The sequence below is a fragment of the Mesocricetus auratus genome, unplaced genomic scaffold (assembly GCF_017639785.1).
Source record: "Mesocricetus auratus isolate SY011 unplaced genomic scaffold, BCM_Maur_2.0 Super-Scaffold_100027, whole genome shotgun sequence".
Taxonomy (NCBI): domain Eukaryota; kingdom Metazoa; phylum Chordata; class Mammalia; order Rodentia; family Cricetidae; genus Mesocricetus; species Mesocricetus auratus.
Window position 1 is genome coordinate 12,239,419 of NW_024429208.1, and position 23,046 is coordinate 12,262,464.

The window sequence follows — 23,046 nt, forward strand, 5'->3', positions numbered from 1 at the left end:
ACAGAAATAACAGAAAGCCTACAAACTCATGGAAACGGAGCAGCTCTCTACTAAATCACCACTGGGTCAAGGAAGAAATAAAGAAAGAAATTAAGGACTCCCCAGAATTCTATGAAGATTAATGCACAGCATACTCATACTAAGTGAGGTGCTTATTTAGTTCTTCTACAACTTGATATGCCATGTTTTGTTGATATCCATAGGAGGCCTGACCTTTTCTAAATAGAAATGAAGAAGGAGTGTATGGGGTGGGGAGCAGAGGAGAAGTAGGGATAGGGACTGGGAGGAGATGAAAGAGGGAAAACTATTCTCAGGATGTAATAAAATAAGAAAGAGAAAAAGATAAAGGAAGGAAGGAAGGAAGGAAGGAAGGAAGGAAGGAAGGAAGGAAGGAAGGAAGGAAGGGAAAGTAACTACGGACTAAAATTAGCATCAGATTAGGTTCATGCTTGCCATATACATCACATTAACAGGAATACCATATTCTTTCTTGAATTACATTTGGCACCTCACTATTCCACAATGCACTTAACAATAGGGTCCAGCCAGGAAAGGGGAATGGGGGGCAAATAAAGTAAAACAAGAGTTTCTCCTTCTGATGAAACATCTCATGAACCAGAACAGCTCAACAAATGACAGTATACTGTTGATAAAGTATGAGTTTATGTGTGTTTTCCTACTGGCCTCTTCAGCTGTGCATCTCTTATTACAGAGTTACAAGTGTCTCAATCATACATTTCCTACACTTTACAGGCTGGATGGAGATGAATCACTTTGTGTAAACATAGTCAGCAAATGAACACATACATACCCATAAACAACCTCCTCTCTCCTTTCCTTCCTCCACTCTAGTTAAATTTAATGTTAAATTATGTTCAAAACTGCAGTTCAATGACACACACGCATTATGTAGCTCTGTCTTTGATGTCATGATTACAAGATTGGTCACTGTTGTGAAGTTAAACGGAACTGATATGAATGCAGTAAATGGAAAAGTCAAGAATAGCAGCTTAGTGTCTGTCCCTTCAGAGAAGGAGACAGTGCTCATATTTTATTTTATTTTTAATGTAATGATGTTTTTCATTATTGACACAATTTCCTTAAGCTGTAGTTATTATTTTAAAGTTGAGAAAAACCAAGACTTTTTTCAGTAAGCATTATTTGACTTAAGAAAAATATCAAACTTATGTTTCTAGAATTCTAGACCTGAGAAGACTCCCAAGGGTTATTAGACAATTTTGGAGGTTTGTGGCAGCAACCCATCTGCCTTGAGATGACATAATTTCAGTAACTGCAACTTTTCCTCCTTATTCATTCAATTTTATATGTGTGATCCATTTTGAAGCTAGAGAAATGGCCCAGGTTAAGGTCAGATATTGTTCTTGTAAGCAACTGGGCACCAGTTCCAACTGCCCTTATCAAGCCACTCACAAGTATATGTTACTCCAGTACCTAGGGATCAAACACCCTTATCTTGTCTCTGGAGGGGCCTGCACACATGTACACAGACACAAAACTGAAAAGAAAAATAAATATTTAAAAGAGTATAACCATTTCCATTTAAAATCATGTTGTACTTTGCCTCACAGTCTCGTTTGGAATGTGAGTCTGTGAGCAAAATTCCTAAGATCCTGTGCAAGAAAAGAAAGTGTGTAGAGGCAGAGCCATGAGCATTTCCTGTCTTCACAGGGGTGAGCGTAACAGAAGGCCCATTGGCAAAGAGTATTTTATGCCATTCTGAAATCAATTCAACTTTTGCTAAACTTCTAATCCCGATAGGCAAAGTCACTGCATTTGATCACTCCAGTTGGATGGTCTTGTTTCTTCCATGATATGAGTTGTGTTTTATAGTTTTAGGCCATACCCACAGCTGCTCCATCTAATCTCCAGATGGATCCAAGCTGCTTCCCTTGACCGTGGTGAGCATCTTGTCAGGTTCTTGTTTTCATTTCATACCTGCCTATTTTAAGTGTTTCTTTAGATCTTTCTTGAAAACTGCAGATTCAATTTATCTCCATATCTTAAGAGATTGCTCACACACCCTGAAACTGTATGATTTGGAAATAATACCACTCATATTCTAGTCTGATTTGATTTTTTTATGTTTTATTCATTAGTTTTACATGTTTAATTAAAATATTATTATACCACTTCTCTCCTTACCTTTTCTCCCTCCAGAGCCTGGCACGTCCCTTTCTCTCCCATCCCTCCCATTTCCCCCAACTCTCAAATTGGTAGCCTCATTTTCTTTGATTATTATGCTGATTTGAATCATTTTAATTTCATCATGAACTACAATTCTAGCATGGTCTGTCTTGTTAAATGTTCCATGAGATGACTTTACAAGCTGTGTTACTCGTGGTGATTTACTTCATGGAGCCCTATGTATTAGCATAAACCTATATTGGAAAATACTACAGTTATGTCTAACATGCACCAGTGATCTGACTCGTCAAAGAATTGATGACTCTCAAAACTTGATACCTCCCATATTTTTTACTATTACAACAGTTAATTGCCAGTAAAATAAAATTGGAGAGTAATGATCCCTGAGGTGGGCAGGTGTTTGTGAAGCAACAGCTATCCTGCCCAGGTCCAAATGCACTTCTTCATACATGGAGGACAAAACATGCTTATTGTGCAGGACTTTTAGATGACTAGTATCTTAAGTTGGAGTTTCTGTTGCTCTAATAAACTACCCTCAACCAAAACAGCCCAGAGAGGGAAGGGTTTATTTCTTCTTACAATTATACACCAGCATCAAGGGAAACCAGGACAAGAAGATTTCAAGGAACCTGGAGGCAGGAACCAAAGGAGTGGCCCTGGAGGAATGCTGCTTACTCTATTATACCTCATGACTTGCTTAGCCTGACAAATGGAGTATATGTGCATCTTACACCGGTGGGACCACTCATAGTAGTCTGGGTCAGACTTCACACATCAGTCAGCAATCAAGACAATGCCCCACAGATATGCCCATGGCACATCTGATGGAGGTAATTTCTAATTTGTGACTCTCCCCACCAGGCTTGTGTCAAGTTGAGAAAAACTAAGCAACACGGTGGTTAATTTAATCTGTGAGACACTCACCACACAGCAGTTACACCCAGGTTGCCTTCACTATAAGGATGACCAAATGGAAGCAGCTTCTAAAATCATTCATCATCTACCATCATGAAGGGCCATAGAAAATTTTTCTGATAATTCCAAGAGGCAAATAAAACAAATTCAGATTACTTTTAAATATGTTAAATTCACTGAGTGAATACTTAGGAGTTTTCTAAAGATTTTATATATTTAATATTTGCTTGTGTGTGCCTGAGTGTGTTTGAGCACTGCATGCATGCAGATGCCCCCAGAGGCCAGAAGAGGGCACTGCATCCCCAGGAATGGTAGCAGCTAGTGGTTGTGAGCCACTCAGTGTGTGTGCTGGCAACTGAACCCAGGCTTTTGCAAAATCAGCAAGTGCTCTTAACCATTGAGCCATTCTCCCCAGTTTCCTTATACTACTTAAAATAGAAAATGATAATCAATAATTTCCTACTTATTAATAAAATGAGTATCCTAAAGTTTCAAGGTACATCCATAGGGAGAGTAGCATCTTTTTACTCCAGGTCCAAAACACTCAGTATCTTGAAGTAAAGGTCATTGTGCAAAAGTCATTCAACTTTTGTGTCTTTATTTTACTAAATGACAGATAAAATGGAAATGCTCCTTGTAAAAACATTTTCCTTTCTATTTTGCCTGACGGAATACAAAGAATAAAAAAAAAGCCTATATATTCGATACTACATTCAGGATTGAAGTCAGACTCCAGGCTTGGTAGTAAGATTCCACTTTGAAATTTTAAATATTAATTGTAATTAATCCATTTTAGTAAAGAATTTCAAACTTAAAATTTCATTGCCTATGGGAAAATAAGTTTGAAACATGATACAAGGTTTAAATGTGTAAATTACAAGAGAGACACCATCCAATCTCTAAAAATATTTAAATACGGGAAGAGTCAGTAGAATACCAGAAGTATCCAAGAATGATAAGGTATGTTACTGTGGTAAACTTTTCTAGGGGAGGCAGCTAGTAGCAAAGCAGTAGCAAAACACACATGTTAAATAAAGCATGAAATTCAATGAGTTTTATAATAATGCAAGCTCTCTGAATGGCAACAGTGAACTGAACCTTACATGGAATTTTGCTGATTAATACAAAAATGGGAGAAAACCTCCCATAGAGGGCATGTCTGGCTTTCACAGGTTCTTGGGAAATTTAAAGATGAGAGCATTCAAAGAGACCCTGGAATAGGTAAGAAGCAGCCCACAATGATGAATACTTTTGGATTTAGCCAGAACAAATCTGTATAACCCGTGTTATTATACAGCATACTTTGGTTGGTCTGACATACCTTTCCAGATAATTTTGGAGCTTACAACTACACGAGTGCATGTTCAAATTATGTGCACCTACAATTGTCCTATTTCTCTGAAGAAGAAGAAAAAAACCTACAGGAAACCTAACCTGGGTAATCTGTTGAATTGTATATGAATACTGTGAAACCATTGCCTTCCATGAAAAGGAGGAAGGAGGCAGATTTGGAGAAACACTGTGTGAGGGGAGCTATTCTGCATTGGAAGGACTTAGTCAGCTAGACCACAGCACATCCAATGACAGAGAAATACATTCCTAACGCTTCAGAATATTCGAAGGGTGATTGAAAACTGTAAGTTGCTCTCATGTTGCAGGGTACTGGACCATCCTTCCTAATCCACTTAGGTTGTCAGACTACCTGGAAGACACTGGGATACATTCTAAAGGGAGCACTGGCTCTGAGGAGGAATAACAGTTTTTAATTTCTAAGGACTAAGGTATCTGGCTGGACCTGTGAGTCACTTGAATTTGAGTCAGGTCACAGAGGATATTTGGTTTGCGCACTTGATGCAACTGAGTCTGTAGGGTTCTTATCCAGAAGTTTGCTTAAGATTTTAAGAATGACCACCAGTGACTGAGTGGAGAGCAAGAAAAAGCTTGGTGTCTCTAAGTGGGACAAAACTCAGAGAGACAGAACACTCAGAGAAGGGAGAGATGCAAACAAGGGTGACACCACCAGTTGGCAGTGCCTGGTCTTACACTTCATGTAGATCTAAAACCTTGGAATCCTCGTCATACTTAGGGTTGCTACTGTCAGAGACAGCAATGCCCTAAACTTTAACTTTTACCTAGGAGTTTTGGGCCCTTACATTTCCTAGATATTATTGTAGCCAGCATACAGCTAATGAAGGGAGCAGAACAGGTCTTTGTAGCAGGGACAGGTAGATATGAAGGTAATAACAAATGCCTCATTTGTCACAGGCACATAGACATAATTTCAGTGTGGGAAAGTACTGCACTCTAACCAGATAGCAAGCCACAGAGACTCTCATGGTTGATGGCATGGACCAAAAGTAGAAGAGTCATACCGCATGGAGGAAGAGACACAGAGTGCAGGGCCTAATGCCGTATAACTTCTATAATAATTTGAGGTTTTCCTAATGGCATATTGGGCTATGGTCTTTTTTTGCACAATGTACACAGGCCCCTATATACAGAAATGGTTTTTGAAGGCAAAAGAAGCATCAAAAGTGGTCAATGGAAAACTGAATTAGGTTTAATCTAAGAAAGACTGACATCTGCCAATTTGGTTAGTTAAATTAGAGTGGCTTATCTATCTGTTGATTCCAAATAGGTGATAAAATTAAGAGGCTCAAGGTAATGTTGGGTAATATGTATAATATGCTTATGCATATATGTATATGTATACATACATATATACATAGTCATTTTCATGCTTAATTTTGACAGCAAGTTACTGTGATCTAGTTGTAAGAATATGGGACTTCATAAGGGATAATGTGATCAGAAAGGAAACATGGGAGAATTCCAAGTCACAGGAAATGGCATTGAAAGGGGGTGCCCAACATACAGTAAAGACTGCACACAAAATTCCCTGGAAATAAAAAGAAAGCGGAAGAGAACAAACCAGTAAGCAAAGAAAATATATTGCTATGGTAACAAATGGATGTAGAACATTCTACCTATGGATGAAGGAGATCTAAAGGAAAAGAATACAAGACAATTTGAGAGTGAAAACAAAAAGATAATTATGTAAAAAAATCCCTCATTTAAAGAAGATCACATTTTAAGGATTGAATTTCCAGAGAAACTTAATGAGAAGTCCTATGAAAGCCATCTCTTCCTGGAATTTTCTATTTAATGGCATAGAAACACAGACGGTAGGGAGGAAAAACATCACACAAAAAAACACAAGAATTAGATCGGCTTTAATGGATCTACATCATGAAACCCTGGAGTAGATTACACAGTCATCTGCAGGGGCTGAAGGGTGTCGGTGGAGCCTACATGTTACTGATCTAGGACTTCTGAATATATGTGACAGTTTTGTAGCTTGGCCTTCTTGTGGGACCAGGGACTGTCTCTGATCCTTTTACTAGCTTTTGGGACCCTATTCCTCATAATGGTTTGTCTTGTCAAGCCTTAATACAAAGGAAGGTGCTTATTCTTACTACAACTTTATATGCCATGTTTTGTTGATATTCATGGGAGGCCTGCACTTTTCTGAATAGGAATGGAAGAGTAGATATGGGAGAAGCAGAGGGGAGGGGAGGTGGATAGCTTGGGAGGAGAGAAGGGAGAGGGAACTGCAGCAAAGGTGTAAAATTAAGTAATTAATTAATTGATTGATTGATAAAAAAATAACATTCTAACATGTAACCACCCTAGAAAAACACTGAACATAGATATGGAAAATAAAGCATATATTTTCTAAGTAGTCTATATGAAGACAGAAAAGTACTGAAACTTCATAAGAAATTAGACACTGTGTCATAACACACACTCAAGAGGAGAAATTTAACAGCCACTGGCTATGATAGAATCTACAAATATTACATGTTGCAGTAAAGTCTTTTAAGTATAATGTAATTGATAATCGACTCATTGTTTGAAGGAAGCAACTCTACCTTAAATTCTATTTCTAGTAGTGACAGCAATGATTTAAAGTATTAAGTGACTTGAATTTGAGCAGTGTAAGTTGACTCTGTGTGTGTGTGTGTGTGTGTGTGTGTGTGTGTGTGTGTGTGGGTGTACGTGTGTGTGTATGTGTGTGTGAGAGAGAAAGTATATATGCATGCATTTCTGTTTGAAAGTACAAAAATATTAATAAAAACTAAAGCTAAATAGTAAAGATTATGATTAAGGACTAAGCTGGATTAAGCAATGTCGAAAAATTGGTAGGATATATTCCTTTTGTTATATAACATGACAGGTAAACATCCCGCCAAAAGTATAAAATATAATAATCTATATTTATAATAGCAAAATATGATGCAAAGACATAGTGATATCAGGAGTTTAACAGGTAACTTCTGATATAGGATTGCATAGAGAAGTTAACCATTTGCAAACCGTACATTGGTGTTTCAGCTGTTACCTGTAGCAGACAACCCTCTCCTGTCAGCCCCATATTCTGACTGTGGAAAACACTTATATAGCATTGAATGTCATACAGTATTCCAGTGGTAAATTATGCATATGTGGCTTTGTAGGCAGTACCCACAACATTTGGTTTGGGTGTGTTGTGTGTTGCTGTCACACAGATATAGTTCCCCGTACTAGAAAGTTGAAACCCATCAAAAGAGGGTATGCTAACACATTGGTATTAGAAAATAAAGGGAATTCACAAAGCAGGTATTGATAAGACATTCAAAAATAGTGGGATACTATGGGGCATATGCAACAAGGGTGGGAAAGATTTTAGGTGGGCTATGTTGTCTTAAGAAGACTTCACATGACAGGCTCCTTCCAAGACTAACAAGACTCTGATGACCTAGAGCTGAACACAGACATCGACTTTATGAGAAACCTAAGCCAATGTGAAGGTAATATTGATATGCAAGACTTAAAAGTAAAGATATAACAAAGCATAAAATAGAATACTGAATCAAGATGTATTTTTGATTCACCCAAAGAAAAAGAAAAACCAAAATATTCTGAAATTTACATAACTGTCCTTGGACTATTTATGTTGCAGTATATAATAAAAACCACAGTGGATTTAGTGAACTTATTTTATGTGTTAAAACCCAGACAAGGAATGGACATCTAGAAGCCAAATTCCATAAATGAAATAAAAATCACACCTAAATGAAGGCAGACTATATAGTAAGAATACTATTTTAAAAATTCATAGAAATGAAAACAGCAGTATAGGAAGCTTTTATGTATGGATAAGGTCCTTTGGGCTTGCTGGTGAAAAGGAAGACATTTTAGAGTATTCTACATGCACTGATTAAATGGTGAGAAGACCAAATCCAACCAGATTTCTTTTACACTACCAGTTAGTGAGAATACTAGTCATTTTCTTGTCTCAATCACTCTCAAGCTATCTTGCAGTGGCCTATCTATACATATTCATCACTCTGACAGCAGAATCATGAATAAGTATGCAGATAAGAAAACAGAATTGCATCCCTTTATCTTTTAAATATGGGACATACATAAAAATAGATACAGAAGGGCAGATTATTAGAATGAACAATAGAAATAAGCAGAGTCTACCCTATTCTGTCCTGATAAGGTAGAGCAAAGGCAGGGACTGAGTTCTCAGCTTGTGTGTGGCCACAGCTCCTTGTTCTTCTGACAGTCAGTAATCAGCGCTGAGCACAAAGAAATCATGGGCTTATTTCCATTGTGGTTTTCCCTTACACATCTGTGGATTGCCCATGTCACTGCCATCATTCAGGCAGTGGAAAGAGTGAGGCATTTGAGTACACAGCTGGAAGATGACAAAAGATGGACAGTGAGTCTTGGGCTGAATGTCAAGTGGTCTTCTTTTGGTTCACTGCCAATGTCCTAAAAGGGTGGGGACAAGTTCCACATCTGAGTAATTTCACCACTGGCAGAGTTCTATAATTGATGATCTAGAATGTATGCAATAGAGAAGAGAGCTCTGCCTCTATGCATTCCTTGCCTTGGTAAGGATTTTTCCCTTTTTTTAAATTTAAATTAGAAACAAGCTTGTTTTACATGTCAATCCCAGTTCTCTCTCCTTCCCCTCCATCCCTGCCCCCACACCAACAGTCTGGGGTCTATGAGCTCCCCCTTTGTTCAGGTCAGCTGTTTCTGTGGGTTTCACCAGCCTGATCTTGACCCCTTTGCTCATCACTACTCCGTCTCTGCAATTGAATTCCAGGTGTTCAGTTCAGTATTTAGCTGTGGGTGTGTCTGCTTCCATCAGCTACTGGATGAAGGCTCCAGGATGGCATATAAGGTAAAAATTATTGATAAAATTTTTCCTTTTGTGTATATGTGTGTTTTAATGAAAGATATATTTGTTCTCTTTTGTCATTCATTAACTCAAGGGTGGGGAGAATATATAGTCTCTATTATTTTGAAGGAAATATCACAAGAAATTGAATTAGCTTAGTCAAGGGATTATTTTAATTATACCTATTTATTTTGTAAAAAAAACATATGTAACATTGGTGATGAATAAACCCCAAAATGTATAACAGCATGGAACATTAATTTAAAGAAACAAAACTACTGGCATAATGCAAAAGAGTTACTTTTTACTTAACTTTGAAGTTAGCTTTTCTATATTCATTTCGGGATTTAATCATAAAGCATTCATGTCTAACCCCCCTCCAAATCCACATGTGAATATGAGAGAAACAGCTGGGAAGCTCAAAACTTGAAAATGTTCCAAATTCTTCTGACTAGATGTCTACTTACTAGAACATTCTGAGGTGAATTAACTCACAAAAGCATGACTAAAATCCTGAGCCACGATGTGTCCTCTTTGGTTCATTTAGAGTGAGAAGCAACCAGCTTCCCACGCAAAAGGGATACTTGGCTACATAGATCCAATTTTCATTTATAATAAGTAAGGCCTATCACAAGCCTCCCTCCCCTTCAGTGCTCTTGAACACCAAGGCCTGCAAGGTGGCATTTTGGACCTGCTCGCTTTCTCTCTTCCTTTCTTTTTTACAATCATTCAAGCAGAAAACTAAGAGAACTGTGACAGAATGAGTCCCCGCAGATATGGAATAAAGCACAGTTAAGCAGATGCATGTATCAAAATGTTTTGTCCTAAAGCTTTTCTATGTATGATATACAAAAATATGCAAAGAATATATCATGGACTTGTAGTCAAGCAATATTCGAATTCATTTCCATAAAGGTCATTATTTTCCCAATTTAGGTGAAAATTAAACACTGAGGATTAAGACCTTTAAAGATATAAGAGACATATTTTTAAACTCAACACACAAGACACCTTGATTTATATGCTTTTTGTAGCATTGTGAAATTCATAATGTGGCTCATTTCTTTTCTTTTGGATAAATGTAGACAGACAAATAAATAGTAGGTAAACACATGCATGATAGAGAAGTGATAGATGTATAGATAATAGATGTTTTAAGATAAATAATATTGCTGGAGAAACAGATTATACAGACAGACAATGATAAATGATGGATTAATAGATGATTAATATATGATTTAGAAATGATACATGCAAGATAGATAAATGGTAAATGATGAATAAAAGATAAAATGATGCTACTTAAATGATATGTGAATGGATAGACAGGTGATAAATACATAGATGATTATTGATGATAGATAAATGATATTCAGATGATAGATGGCAGATAGGTTGGTTATCAATCAACCACTGTAACACAGTTGATATATGACATTTCACTAGAAAGTCATTGCTGAAAACATTTCTACTTTGCTTCATACAGTTTATATAAAAAAGAACAATAGAAGCTGACGTGATTCTTAATTGTATTTTCAGTGTTATCATCGGATAACAACCAAAAATATTTGACAACACGCAATACGCAAATGTATCTTCTATTTAAAAACCAATGCAGTTTGAAATTTTCCCCTAAATGTGAAATAAAAAGGACCCTACCTTGTTTGTAGAGCTTGAGGGTGCATTCACAGCATGGCAGTGCAAGTTCCTATAAACAAAAGAAACCATTGAGTCACAGGCATTTGCAAACTGGAAGAATCATGAAATAATAGGAAACTGAGTGTGTGTGTGTGTGTGTGTGTGTGTGTGTGAGAGAGAGAGAGAGAGAGAGAGCGAGAGAGACACTGAACTGTGTTGCATATGTTTAAATATCATATTCACTTAGTTTTGCTATCACCTGTTTTTAAGTTCAGGTACTAGTTCTATTTGTATATTCAAATCATACAAATTTTCCAGGAAGCATGGAAATGATGGACCATGCTCATATTTGTTGAGACAGATTTTTTAGTAGAATTGGACAACAACTATACCTGAGTAATACATTAGATATACACAAGTAATAAAGGAACATGCTGGATAAACATCCCAATTTGTACAAACACACATAGTATAGCTTGTTAAAGATGTAAGGGTAATGTACATCAGACTGTTATCTTTTAAAGAAGGTAGAAATACATTTTGAGTCAAACAATCAATTTGGTTATTTAATGTTAATCTCACATCTATTCATTATTTTACATAGTATTTCAGTTATATGTATGTGCATGCGTGCCTGTGGATAATATGCACATGACTGAAGGTCCCTGCAGGGGCCAGAAGCATCACATCCATTGGAGCTGGTAGTACAAGCAGTTGGGAGATACCTGCAACACTGCTGGGACCCCAACTCATGCTCTTAACCACTGAGCCATTTCTCCAACACCCTATTTCAAATATTCGAAAAATTTGCTTCCTTGGTTTTGGGACAAGATAGGTGAGTCAATATTGTTGAGAAGAGATGGAATTTTTGGTATTAATGCTGCATACTCTCTGTTTTTGACAGTTACTCCATCTCATATATATATATAATTCTGCTATGCCCCATTATTGTTGCTCATAAACTATTATGTATCTACATTCATTAGAGGATGCAACACACTCCATCTCTCATTTACCACCAAAATATGTATTGCCCTCCATCTATACAAAACAAATTGTGATACATGTTCATTCATATTATAAACTTAACTATAACTTGAGTAGAATGGGGTTTTTAAGAAAAAAATATGAAAATGAAATTAAGCAGGTAGGTCTAGGTATGTTTGCAGATGTTAACATGGAAGCCAAGTCAATCATGCTGAGATTAGGAGAAAGGCAGCCAGGTCATCATAGAGGCAGAAGGGTGTATGGGGACCAAGCAGGTGTTTGGGGAGAGAAGGGTGTTTTCTGCAAGTCAGTGTTCTGTTTAAGGACATGTGGTACATTTAGGATAAGAAATAGATGAGATCCTGTCATTGAAAGAACGATTGTCATTCAATAAATGATTCCTTGGGAGAAGTTAAGTTGATGAATCTTCTGTAAATAGCCACTTGTGGACTTGTAACACTTATGTGTGGAATGAGCTGAAGCCAAAAGGGGAGAGAGCTGCATCCTAATGCACTGAGATGATGCTAAATTCTTAGGCACAAATTATTCTCCCATAAGATATTTGGATTTTTATACACTTATTGCTCTTCATATTTTATTACTCATTACAGGAATGCAAAGTGAATGTTCATGCGTGATCCACCGGAGCTTTAGTTCCTCCTTAGCTATCAATGGTGACAAGAATAAACTTCTAGTTTTACATATTCACCATATGAAAGGTTGCACTTTCACTTCCTCAGCCTAACATGACCCTGAAATCACTTCAGCTCTCCCTTCAAAGTGCTGGAATTTCAGTTGTGAACCCAACAAGCCCACAATTAAAAATTATTCAATAGCCTTATATTTGTATTGTTGTAGAGCTTTTTAGCCAAAAATTGTCACATCTTCTACCTATATATTTCATTATGATACACAAAGTTTATAAATTCTTAAAACTTGCAAGGAAAGATTCTTTTATTGATTCTTAAAAAATTCCATACATTCTATTTTGATCATATTCCCTCCTATGTCCACCACTCCATGCTCAGCCTACCCAAATTTAACTAAATTAGTGATGTAAATTAAACTGACTGCAATTCCCAAAGAACAAAAGGGGATATATCCTTTATATTTACTCAAAACATATTTGATAATTCATACTCCATAGATTTCTTCTGTATTGTCCTTGACAGTCAAACATTCCCACCACCTCTAAAAACATAAATGCACCAGTAGAATAAAATGTATTTTGAAATTTAAAATTAGAAACAAGGTTGCTTCACATGTCAATTCCAGGTCCCTCTCTCTTTCCCTCCCCTCCTTCCATGCCTGTCCACCAACCCTCCAATATCCCCTTATTTTCCCAGGGAGGGTAAGGTCCTCCATGGGGGTGTCCATAGTCTGTCATTTCATGCAGGGCAGGGCCTAGACCCCCCCCCCAAGGAATCCAGGGTGGAGTGCATCTCTCATTGTTGGATGGGTGTCCAAAGTACATTTGTATATCTGGGATAAACACTGATCTACTACCCAAGGCTTGATAGATTACCAAGGCCTCCGCACTGACCCTCATTCAGGGGGTCTTGATCAGTCCCATGCTGGATTCCCAGCCATCAGTCTGGGATTCAAGAGCTAACCCTTGTCAGTTCAGCTGTTTTTGGAGGTTAAACCAGCCCAGTCTTAACCCATTTGCTCATCAGTCCTCCCTAACTGTTACTGGATATCTTGAGTTCAGCTCAGTGTTTAGCTGTGGAAGTCTGCCTCTGTTTCCATCAGCCATTGGATGAAGGTTCTGTTTCCCAGACTCTCTGGCCATTGGATTGTAGGCTGGCACTCCCCAGATCTATGTATAAAATCAATATATGAGAGAGTACATGCCATATTTCTCTTTTTGTGACTGAGTTACCTCACTCAGGATGGTTTCTTATAGTGTCATCCATTTGCCTACGAATCTCAGGATTCCATTGCTTTTTTCTGCTGAATAGTACTCCATTGTGTAAATGTCCCACATTTTCTCTATCCACTCTTTGGTTGAGGGGCATCTAGGTTGCTTCCAAGTTCTGGCTATTACAAATAATGCTGCTATGAACATAGTGGAACAGTCATCCTTGTTGTATGAATGGGCATCATTTAGATATACGCCTAAGAGTGGAGTTGCTGGGTCTTATGGTAGGTTTATTCCCATTTTTCTGAGGAATCTCCATACTGATTTCCAAAGTGGCTGTTGAAGTTGGCACTCCCACCAGCAGTGGACGAGTGTTCCCCTTTTACCACATCCTCTCCAGCATAAATTTTCATTGGTGTTTTTGATTTTAGCCATTCTGACAGGAGTCAGATGGTATCTCAGAGTTGTTTTGATTTGCATTTCCTGGATGGCTAAGGATGTTGGGCACTTTCTCAAGTGCCTCTCAGCCATTTTAAACTCCTCTGTTGAGAATTCTCTATTTAGTACTTTAGCCCACTTTTTAATTGGATCCTTTGGTGTTTTGGAGACTTGCTTCTTGAGTTCTTTGTAAATTTTGGAGATCAGCCCTCTGTCAGATGTGGGGTTAGTGAATATCTTATCCCATTCTGTGGGCTGCCTTTTTGTCTTGCTGACTGTGTCCTTTGCCTTACAGAAACTTCTCAGTTTCAGGAGGTCCCATTTATTAATTGTTGACTTCAGTGTCTATGCTACTGGTGTTACCTTCAGGAAGCTGTCTCCTGTACCAATTCGTTCAAGGGTACCACCCACTTTCTCTTCTAAGAGGGTCAGTGTGGCTGGATTTATGTTGAGGTCTTTGATCCATTTGGACTTAAGTTTTATGCCTGGCGATAGACATGGATCGATCCACATTCTTCTACATGCTAGGATCCAGTTATGCCAGCACCATTTGTTAAAGATGCTTTCTTTATTCCATTGTATATTTTTAACTTCTTTGTCAAAGATCAGATGTTCATACATGCATGGATTAATATCACTGTGTTCAATTTGATTCCATTGGTCTACCTGTCTATTTTTGTGCCCATACCAAACTGTTTTCAGTACTACAGCTCTATAATAGAGCTTGTGGTTGAGGATGGTGATACCTCCAGATAATACTTTGTTGAGTAAGGTTGTTTCGCCTATCTTGGGTCTTTTGTTTTTCCATACAAAATTGATTTTGTTCTTTCAAGGTCTGTGAAGAATTGTGCTGGGATTTTAATGGGGATTGCATTGAATCTGTAGATTGCTTTTGGCAGGATTGCCATTTTACTATATTGATCCTACCTATCCAAAAGCATGGGGGATCTTCCATTTTCTGAGGGCTTCTTTAACGTCTTTCTTTAAAGATTCAAAGTTCTTGTGATACAGGTCTTTCACTTGTTTGGTTAGGGTTACCCCAAGGTATTTTATGTTGTTTGTGGCAATTGTAAAACTTGACTTTCTCTGATTTCTTTCTCAGCCATTTTATCATCTGTATATAGTAGGGCTACTGGTTTCCTTGAGTTGATCTTGTAGCCTACCACTTTGCTTAAGGTGTTAATCAGCTGTAAGAGTTCCCTGGTAGAGGTATTTGGGTCATTTATGTAAACTATCATATAATCTGAACAATGTGAAAGTTTGACTTCTTCTTTTCCAATTTGTATCCCCTTAATCTCATTTTGTTGTCGATGGCTCCAGCTAGAACTTTATACAATATTGAAAAGGTATGGGGAAAGTGGACAGCCTTGTCTTTTTCCCAATTTTAAATGAATTGCATTGAGTTTCTGTCCATTTAGTTTGATGTTGGCTGTTGGTTTACTGTATATAGCTTTTATTATGTTTAAGTATGTTCCTGTTATCCCAGATCTCTCCAAGACCTTTATTATGAAGGAGTGTTGGATTTTGTCAAAGGCTTTTTCAGCATCTAGTGAGATGATCATGTGATTTTTGTTTTTCAGCTTGTTTATATGCTGGATTACTGTGATTGATTTTTGTATGTTGAACCATCCCTGCTTCCCTGGGATGAAACCTGCTTGATCGTGGTGAATGATTGTTTTGATGTGTTCTTGGATCCGATTTGCCAGTATTTTATTATTTTTACATCAATGTTCATGAGGGATATTGTTCTGAAGTTCTCTTTCTTAGTTGTGTCTTTGCGTGGCTTGGGGATCAAGGATTTTGAAGCCTCGTAGAAAGAGTTTGGCAAAGACCCTTCTGCTTCTATTGCGTGGAATACTTTGAGAAGAATTGGTATAAGCTGTTCTTTGAATTTCTGGTAGAATTCTGCACTGAGGCCATCTGTACCTGGGTTTTTTTTTTTGGTTGGGAGACTTTTGCTGACTATTTCTATTTCCATAGGGGTTTAGTTCTATTTAAATTGCTTATCTGTTCTTGATTTAATTTTGGCAACTGATAGCTATCCAGAAAATTGTCCATTTCCTTTAAATTTTCAAATTTTGTAGAGTACAGGTTTTCAAAATATGACCTGATGATTCTCTGAATTTCCTCCGCATCCTTTGTTATGTCCCCCTTTTCCTTTCTGATTTTGTTAATTTGCATGTTCACTCCCTACTGTTTGGTAAGTTTGGACAAAGGTTTGTCTATCTTGTTGATTTTCTCAAAGAACGAACTCTTAGTTGCATTGATTCTTTGTATTGTTTTCCTAGTTTCTACTTTATTGATTTAACCTCCAATTTGATTATTTCCTGGAGTCTACTCCTCCTGGGCGAGTTTGCTTCCTTGTGTTCTAGAGCTTTCAGCTGTGCTGTTAATTCTCTAGTATAACTAATCTCCAGTTTCTCCATGTGGACACTTAGTGGTATGAACTTTCCCCTGTAGCACTGCTTTCAAAGTGTCCCATAGGTTTGTTTATGTTGTGTCTTCATTCTCATTGAATTCTAGGAAGTCTTTAATTTCTTTTTATATTTCTTCTTTGATCCAGGAATTGTGCCATTGTGTATTATTCAATTTCCACGAGTTTGTAGGTTTTCTGCAATTTGTGTTGTTGTCGAATTCTAATTTTAACACATGGTGGTCTGATAAGATGCATAGAGTTATTCCAATTTTTTTTAACCTGCTGAGGTTTGATATGTTGCCAAGTATGTGGCCGATTTTTGAGAAGGTTCCATGTGGTGGCATGAAGAAGGTATATTCATTTATATGTGGATGGAATGTTCTATAGATGTCTGTTAATCCCAATTGGGTCATAACTTCTATTAAACCCTTGGCTTCTTTGTTGAGTTTCTGTCTGGTATTCCTGTCTAGTGGTGCTTAATTTATTTTTTAATAAACATTCATGGACGGCAAATGAATCATGACACAAATTTACAGTCAGTTTCATCATTTTATATGATATGGTGCATATTAAAGTTTAATTTGATTAAAAATTAAATCAAATTAATCTAAAGACCCTGTTACTCATTCTCAATATGTTAAAGACTATTCAAATACATTTCAATATCAAGAAAACTAAATCAACCTACCTGACTTTTATCTCATAACTAAGGAATTAAGAAGGTACTGGGCACCACATAACTCTGCAGTTGTTTAAGAGATTATGAAAACAAAAAAAATCTGAATTTGGTATCTAATACAGGGTCAATGCTACCCTGGACTCTCTAAACCTAATGGTGAATTGTATGTAAAGGCCAGCCTACCATGAGCACTGACATTGTGGTTTCTGTCTACTTGCAATATTTAGTGCATGGCCTGAGAAATCAGCACCCAACTTCTATGATATTCCTCCACTGCCCAACTGCTTCCTCCACAAATAACAGATTCATTTCCAGGTGAGGTAGTGTGAGAGGGGCTTGAAATCAGCAGGAGAAGAGTAGAAACAGTGTAAGAGCCCCAGACACAGGAAGACAGCTTGTCTCTTCCCTACCATGATGGGATAGGCATAAAATGAGCCCCACGGCAGTCTTCTGAGATCAGATGCTGACCTCCTACCTTTGAGAAGGTTTCCCCACACTCATAGTCTTTATAGGTGAATTAGAAAAGTAGCCTAAAATCCAAGTGAAAGCCTCCTTTGAAAAACATTCCATGTTCTCTCTCTCTCTCTCAGTCTGAGAAGTATCCTGTTGTCTGAATTCGGACTCTCAGGGTGTCACAGACCACTGTTTAGTATAGTCTGTCGGTGGGACATCAAGGCACCCCACTAGAGTCATCTTGGCTCAATAGAGACAAACATTCATCATCATGTGTCCTGTAAAAGGACAGAAGAGAGTGTTATCCTCAAGACCTGGGCATCCTCAGATCCTTCCCCGTGACCAGGCCATGGCCCATTGTCATTTGCAGATTCATAATTTTGGCAGAGTAAAGGTATGGCCCAGACACTAGTTTGACCAAAAGTGAAATATTTTACTATCAAAAATCTTCTGGAATAAATTGCATAAAACATACTTAGAAAATAATTAACATTGGAAAAGTTTTTTTTTTCTCATCAGCCATGATTTCATAATGACAGATCTGAAACTCTTCATGTAATTACTAATAATATTTACCAAATGTTCCTGGTGATAAAATCTAATTCAAATATTTTTGTCAATATGAGAGCAAATGTTCTCCATCCAGCTGTTAGAAGAACAGTCACACAGTCAACTGATGGTTGAACATAAGGAAAGCAAGCCACTGAAAACTTCTTCTGTCTGCCATAGCATAGTAATTGCTTATGTCTTCTATCTTGCTACTGAGTGGCTAATTGACCTTAAATATTTCATATCTCATGGTGCAGCATAAAAGAAAGAATATACAAGTGGTTTTTTTGTTATTGTATTTCAAGGAACTAAAACACAATTACCACAAACTAGATGGGCAGATGGTCTTGCCATCAGAGGCATCTGACTCCAGTCGAGGGTTTTGGTTTCTGTGTTTTTGCTAGGGATTCTATTGCTGTGACAAAGACCATAATCAAATGCAACTTGGGGAAGGGAAAGGTTAATCTCAGCTTATAACTAAGGTAACGCTCCATCGCTGAAGGCAGTTTAGAGCAGGTCCTTGAATTGGGAATCTGTAAGTAGGCACTGAAGCAGAGCTGTGGATGAAGGGTGCTTACTGGCTTGTTTGCCATGAGTTTCTCCATTTGCTCCCTTATACAACTCAGGACCACCTGTGTGTGTGAGGGTCCATCCTGAACTCCCATGGGTTGTCCACTCCTGCCAATCATTAATCAAGACACTACCCCCAGACATATTGCAGGTCGATTGTGTAGATGCATTTTCTCAATTAAAATTCTCTTTTCACAGATTTGTCTACATTTGTGTTGAGTTGACAAAATGTGGCAACCCTACCTACCATTATCACCCTCTGTTTTAGATGTATAATGTCTCCAAATGTCTGTGCTCTGTCTAATGTGTCCAGATATTTATTATCAGTATAACAAGGAGAGGTCATGGTCTTTAAGGCCATGCATTTGCCACTGAGTAAGTGATGGAGATTATGTTAGGAATGTTGTTCCATTTGCTTAAGTTACAGTTTCTTTTGTTCATACTGAGGAATTTCATTGCAATATATATCCTGTTCCTGCCAAGAAGTGTTACTCTTTTTTTGTTGTTTTTTTTATCATTTTTTATTTTAATTTTAAATAGCTTGTTTTACATGTCAATCCCAGTTCCCTCTCAGTCCCCTCCTCCCGCACTCCCCTTCCCCCCCACCCTCCCACCCTATTGCCAAATCCTTCCACATAGGGGATATCTAGAGTCTGTCATTTTACTCTGGGTAGGGTCCAGGCACTCCCCTAAGAGTCCAGGCTGAGAGAGCATCCCTCTTTGTGCTATAGGCACACGAAGACTGTTTTTATACCAGGGATAGACACTGATCGACAGCTCAGGGCCCCATAGGTTGCCCAGGCCTTCTCGCTGACACTCACATTTGGGGGGTCCAGATCAGTCCCATGCTGGCCTCCCCACTGTCAGTCTGGAGTCCAAGAGCTCTCCCCTGTTCAGATCAGCTGTCTCTGCTGGTTTTGCCAGCCCATTCTTTGCCAATTTGCTCATCACTCCTTTCTCTCTGTCACTGGGTTCCTTGGGTTCAGTTCAGTGATTGTGTGTTTGCCTCTGCTTCCATCAGTCACAGGATGAAGGCTTCTGGATTGGCTGCGACATCTGTCACCCCATTGATCGCCAGGGTTGATTCAGCTGATCTGGCAGGCTAGGCGGGTGTCCCCTTCCTCCCTCACTGCTCCATGTGCGTCCCTCCCGAAGCTGCGCTTGGTCGAAGAAGAAGACTTTCCCCAATAGAGGAGGACCGGTCTTCGGTCAAGGGTATACGAGTAGCTGCGCTCCCCTGCTAGAACCTCCAAACAAGCTCTCAAGAAGTGTTACTCTTATCTCTCATTCTTACCCTGGCAGACATCTATGAATATTTTCATTATTCAAATGAAGGAGAAGCAGAGTGCATTCACCAACATCATGGTGGGTGTTATGAATGAGGAGAGAGAGAGAGAGAGAGAGAGAGAGAGAGAGAGAGAGAGAGAGAGAGAGAGAGAGAGAGAGAGAGAGAGAGAGATCAAAGGAACTCACCACAGTGATATGAACAAGAAAGTAAGTCTTGTGTGGGAAGTCATTCCACATTCCATCACCAAAAAACAGAACCATGGCTTCTGTGGGAGTAAAATACCAGCCATGATGCTTTTTTAGAGTAGAGGTTGCAAAGCCCTCCTCACTATATTGTGAAACTTATATGTGTGTGTTCCCGAATTTACAAATATTCACCTAATATCTGTCTATTCAGACTTCCCAAGCATATTATCTAGACACTATCTTTGTTTTCCCTTGTGGTATTTGCCTACATAGGATGAACTTTCTTTGTGACTGCAAAATAAAATAAAATATGAAAAATAGAAATAGGACAAAATACAGGTACTGGAAAAACCATTTCTACATAAACCATGGGATCTGGAGTCAGGGCCATTTTCAGCAGTTATTTAAACAATAGAGTTAGTGTGTCAGAAGATTGAGTGGCATCTCTCCCATCACCGATAACACAGCAGTTGCCCAGCCAGGATACACAGTAGCAGTGCCAGGCTGGTCACTCTCAGTGTGGTCTTCCTAGTGCAGAATCATCTCTACTGCAGCACAAGTAACAGCTATCTTTTTGGAGGCTATCTTTAGCCTGGTTCTTATCATGACATTGTTCTATTTCTTTTAACAAGACATCAAGGTCCTCAGTATATTGCTTTTATTGAATTCAATACATGTCAAGAAAGTAATTTCACACTCTAAAATTAAAGATAAAAGCAAAGTGGAACCATAGAGCATTGCCCCTTCGGCTTTGTATCTCTTCCTTTAATTTGAGATTTGAAAAGTTACTACATGTTTTGCTTTGAATTGTATCTTCTTCAAAAGATAACAGTCTGATGTACATTACCCTTACATCTTTAACAAGCTATACTATGTGTGTTTGTACAAATTGGGATGTTTATCCAGCGTGTTCCTTTATTACTTGTGTATGTCTAATGTATTACTCAGGTATACTTGTTGCCCAATTCTACTAAAAAAATCTGTCTCAACAAATATGAGCATGGTCCATCATTTTCATGCTTCCTGGAAAATTTGTATGATTTGAATATACAAATTGAACTAGTGCCTGAACCTAAAACAGGTGATAGCAAAACTAAGTGAATATGATATTTAAACATATGCAACACAGTTCAGTCTCTCTCTCTCTCTCTCTCTCTCTCTCTCTCTCTCTCTCTCTCTCTCTCTCTCTCTCTCATCCATAACTCCCACCAAGATATTGGTGAATTAACTCTGCTTCTCTTTCATTTGAGTAAGGACAGAGTAATGAAAATATTCATAGATGTCTGCCAGGGTAAGAATGAGAGATAAGAGTAACACTTCTTGGCAGGAACAGGATATATATTGCAATGAAATTCCTCAGTATGAGCAAAAGAAACTGTAACTTAAGCAAATGGAACAACATTCCTAACATAATCTCCATCACTTACTCAGTGGCAAATGCATGGCCTTAAAGACCATGACCTCTCCTTGTTATACTGATAATAAATATCTGGACACATTAGACAGAGCACAGACATTTGGAGACATTATACATCCAAAACAGAGGGTGATAATGGTAGGTAGGGTTGCCACATTTTGTCAACTCAACACAAATGTAGACAAATCGGCAAAGAGAGAATTTCAATTGAGAAAATGCTTCTACATTGTAGTCTTTTATATATTTGATAGTGTCTTTGGAAACTCTATCAGCTATTTTAGAATACATTATTTTAATATATTAAAACTAAATATCAAGCGTTTGAAAAAGTTAGAGAAGTAACTTTTGTCCATTTATATAACTCTAATCCATTAAAAATACACATCCATCAGAATTTCATATCCATCTGCATAAAAGCACAAAAGGGAGTGCAACTCATTATAACTTTGATATTCACATGGCAAGCTGAAATTGATTTCCACCAATTATAAATATTTGTCATTCTGTGGTTAATGTAGTCTGCATTCAATGGTGTGATAATAGGTGAAATATCTCAGGATGAAAAAAATCCATATAGTAAAATTGAAATATAATTTCATATAAATTTGCATTGGTGCCTCTATGAGAAAGGGCATGGTCTCACATGGGAGTCAAAAAAGCATGGCATATCAAGTTGAGATAGGACCAAATTCCTCCCAACTTCATCAAGGTTGAGTAAGGCATCCCACCATAGGGAATGGGGTTCAAAGTGCCAACTCATGCACCAGGGACAGGTCCTGGTCCCACTGCTAGTAGCCCTACAAAGAGACCAAACTACACAACTGTCAACCACATGGCAGAGGGCCTACCAGAGAGACAGAGAATAATGAAAGAGATATCTTGATAGAGGGGATCATCATGGGGTAGTTTTAACCCTTTGAATATTGTTGTTTTATTTTTCATTATAAATGCATACAAGCATAATTGTATTTCTTTTTACTGAAGTCCACTGCATTAGTTTATTCAGCGAATTCATATGAGAAATTATGGGTTTAGCTGATAGAGTTCCAAAGACACTATCAAATATATAAAAGACTACACTGACATATTTTTCATGTTTCTTTTCATTTCTAATGCAAGGAGTTAATTAACTGACCTCTTGACCATTTTGTGGAGTGCTGCAATAGCTCGGATCATGGAATTCCTCACAAACTGTAAGAAATGTCAAATCCTAGGACAGCACTAGGATGTGAGAAGACAGGCTTTT

At 38.0% G+C, this 23,046-nt stretch overlaps 1 protein-coding gene across 2 annotated transcripts in view; it reads right to left on the reverse strand.

The window, feature by feature from the left end:
* Pcdh15 (protocadherin related 15) overlaps positions 1–23,046 on the reverse strand; it is a 1,295,283-nt gene that overhangs the window by 767,178 nt on the left and 505,059 nt on the right. For both annotated transcript variants that reach the window (XM_040732064.1, XM_040732063.1), the window contains one exon: positions 10,979–11,027. The gene's annotated coding sequence lies outside the window, so the exon portion shown is untranslated. The remainder of the gene's footprint in view (positions 1–10,978; positions 11,028–23,046) is intronic.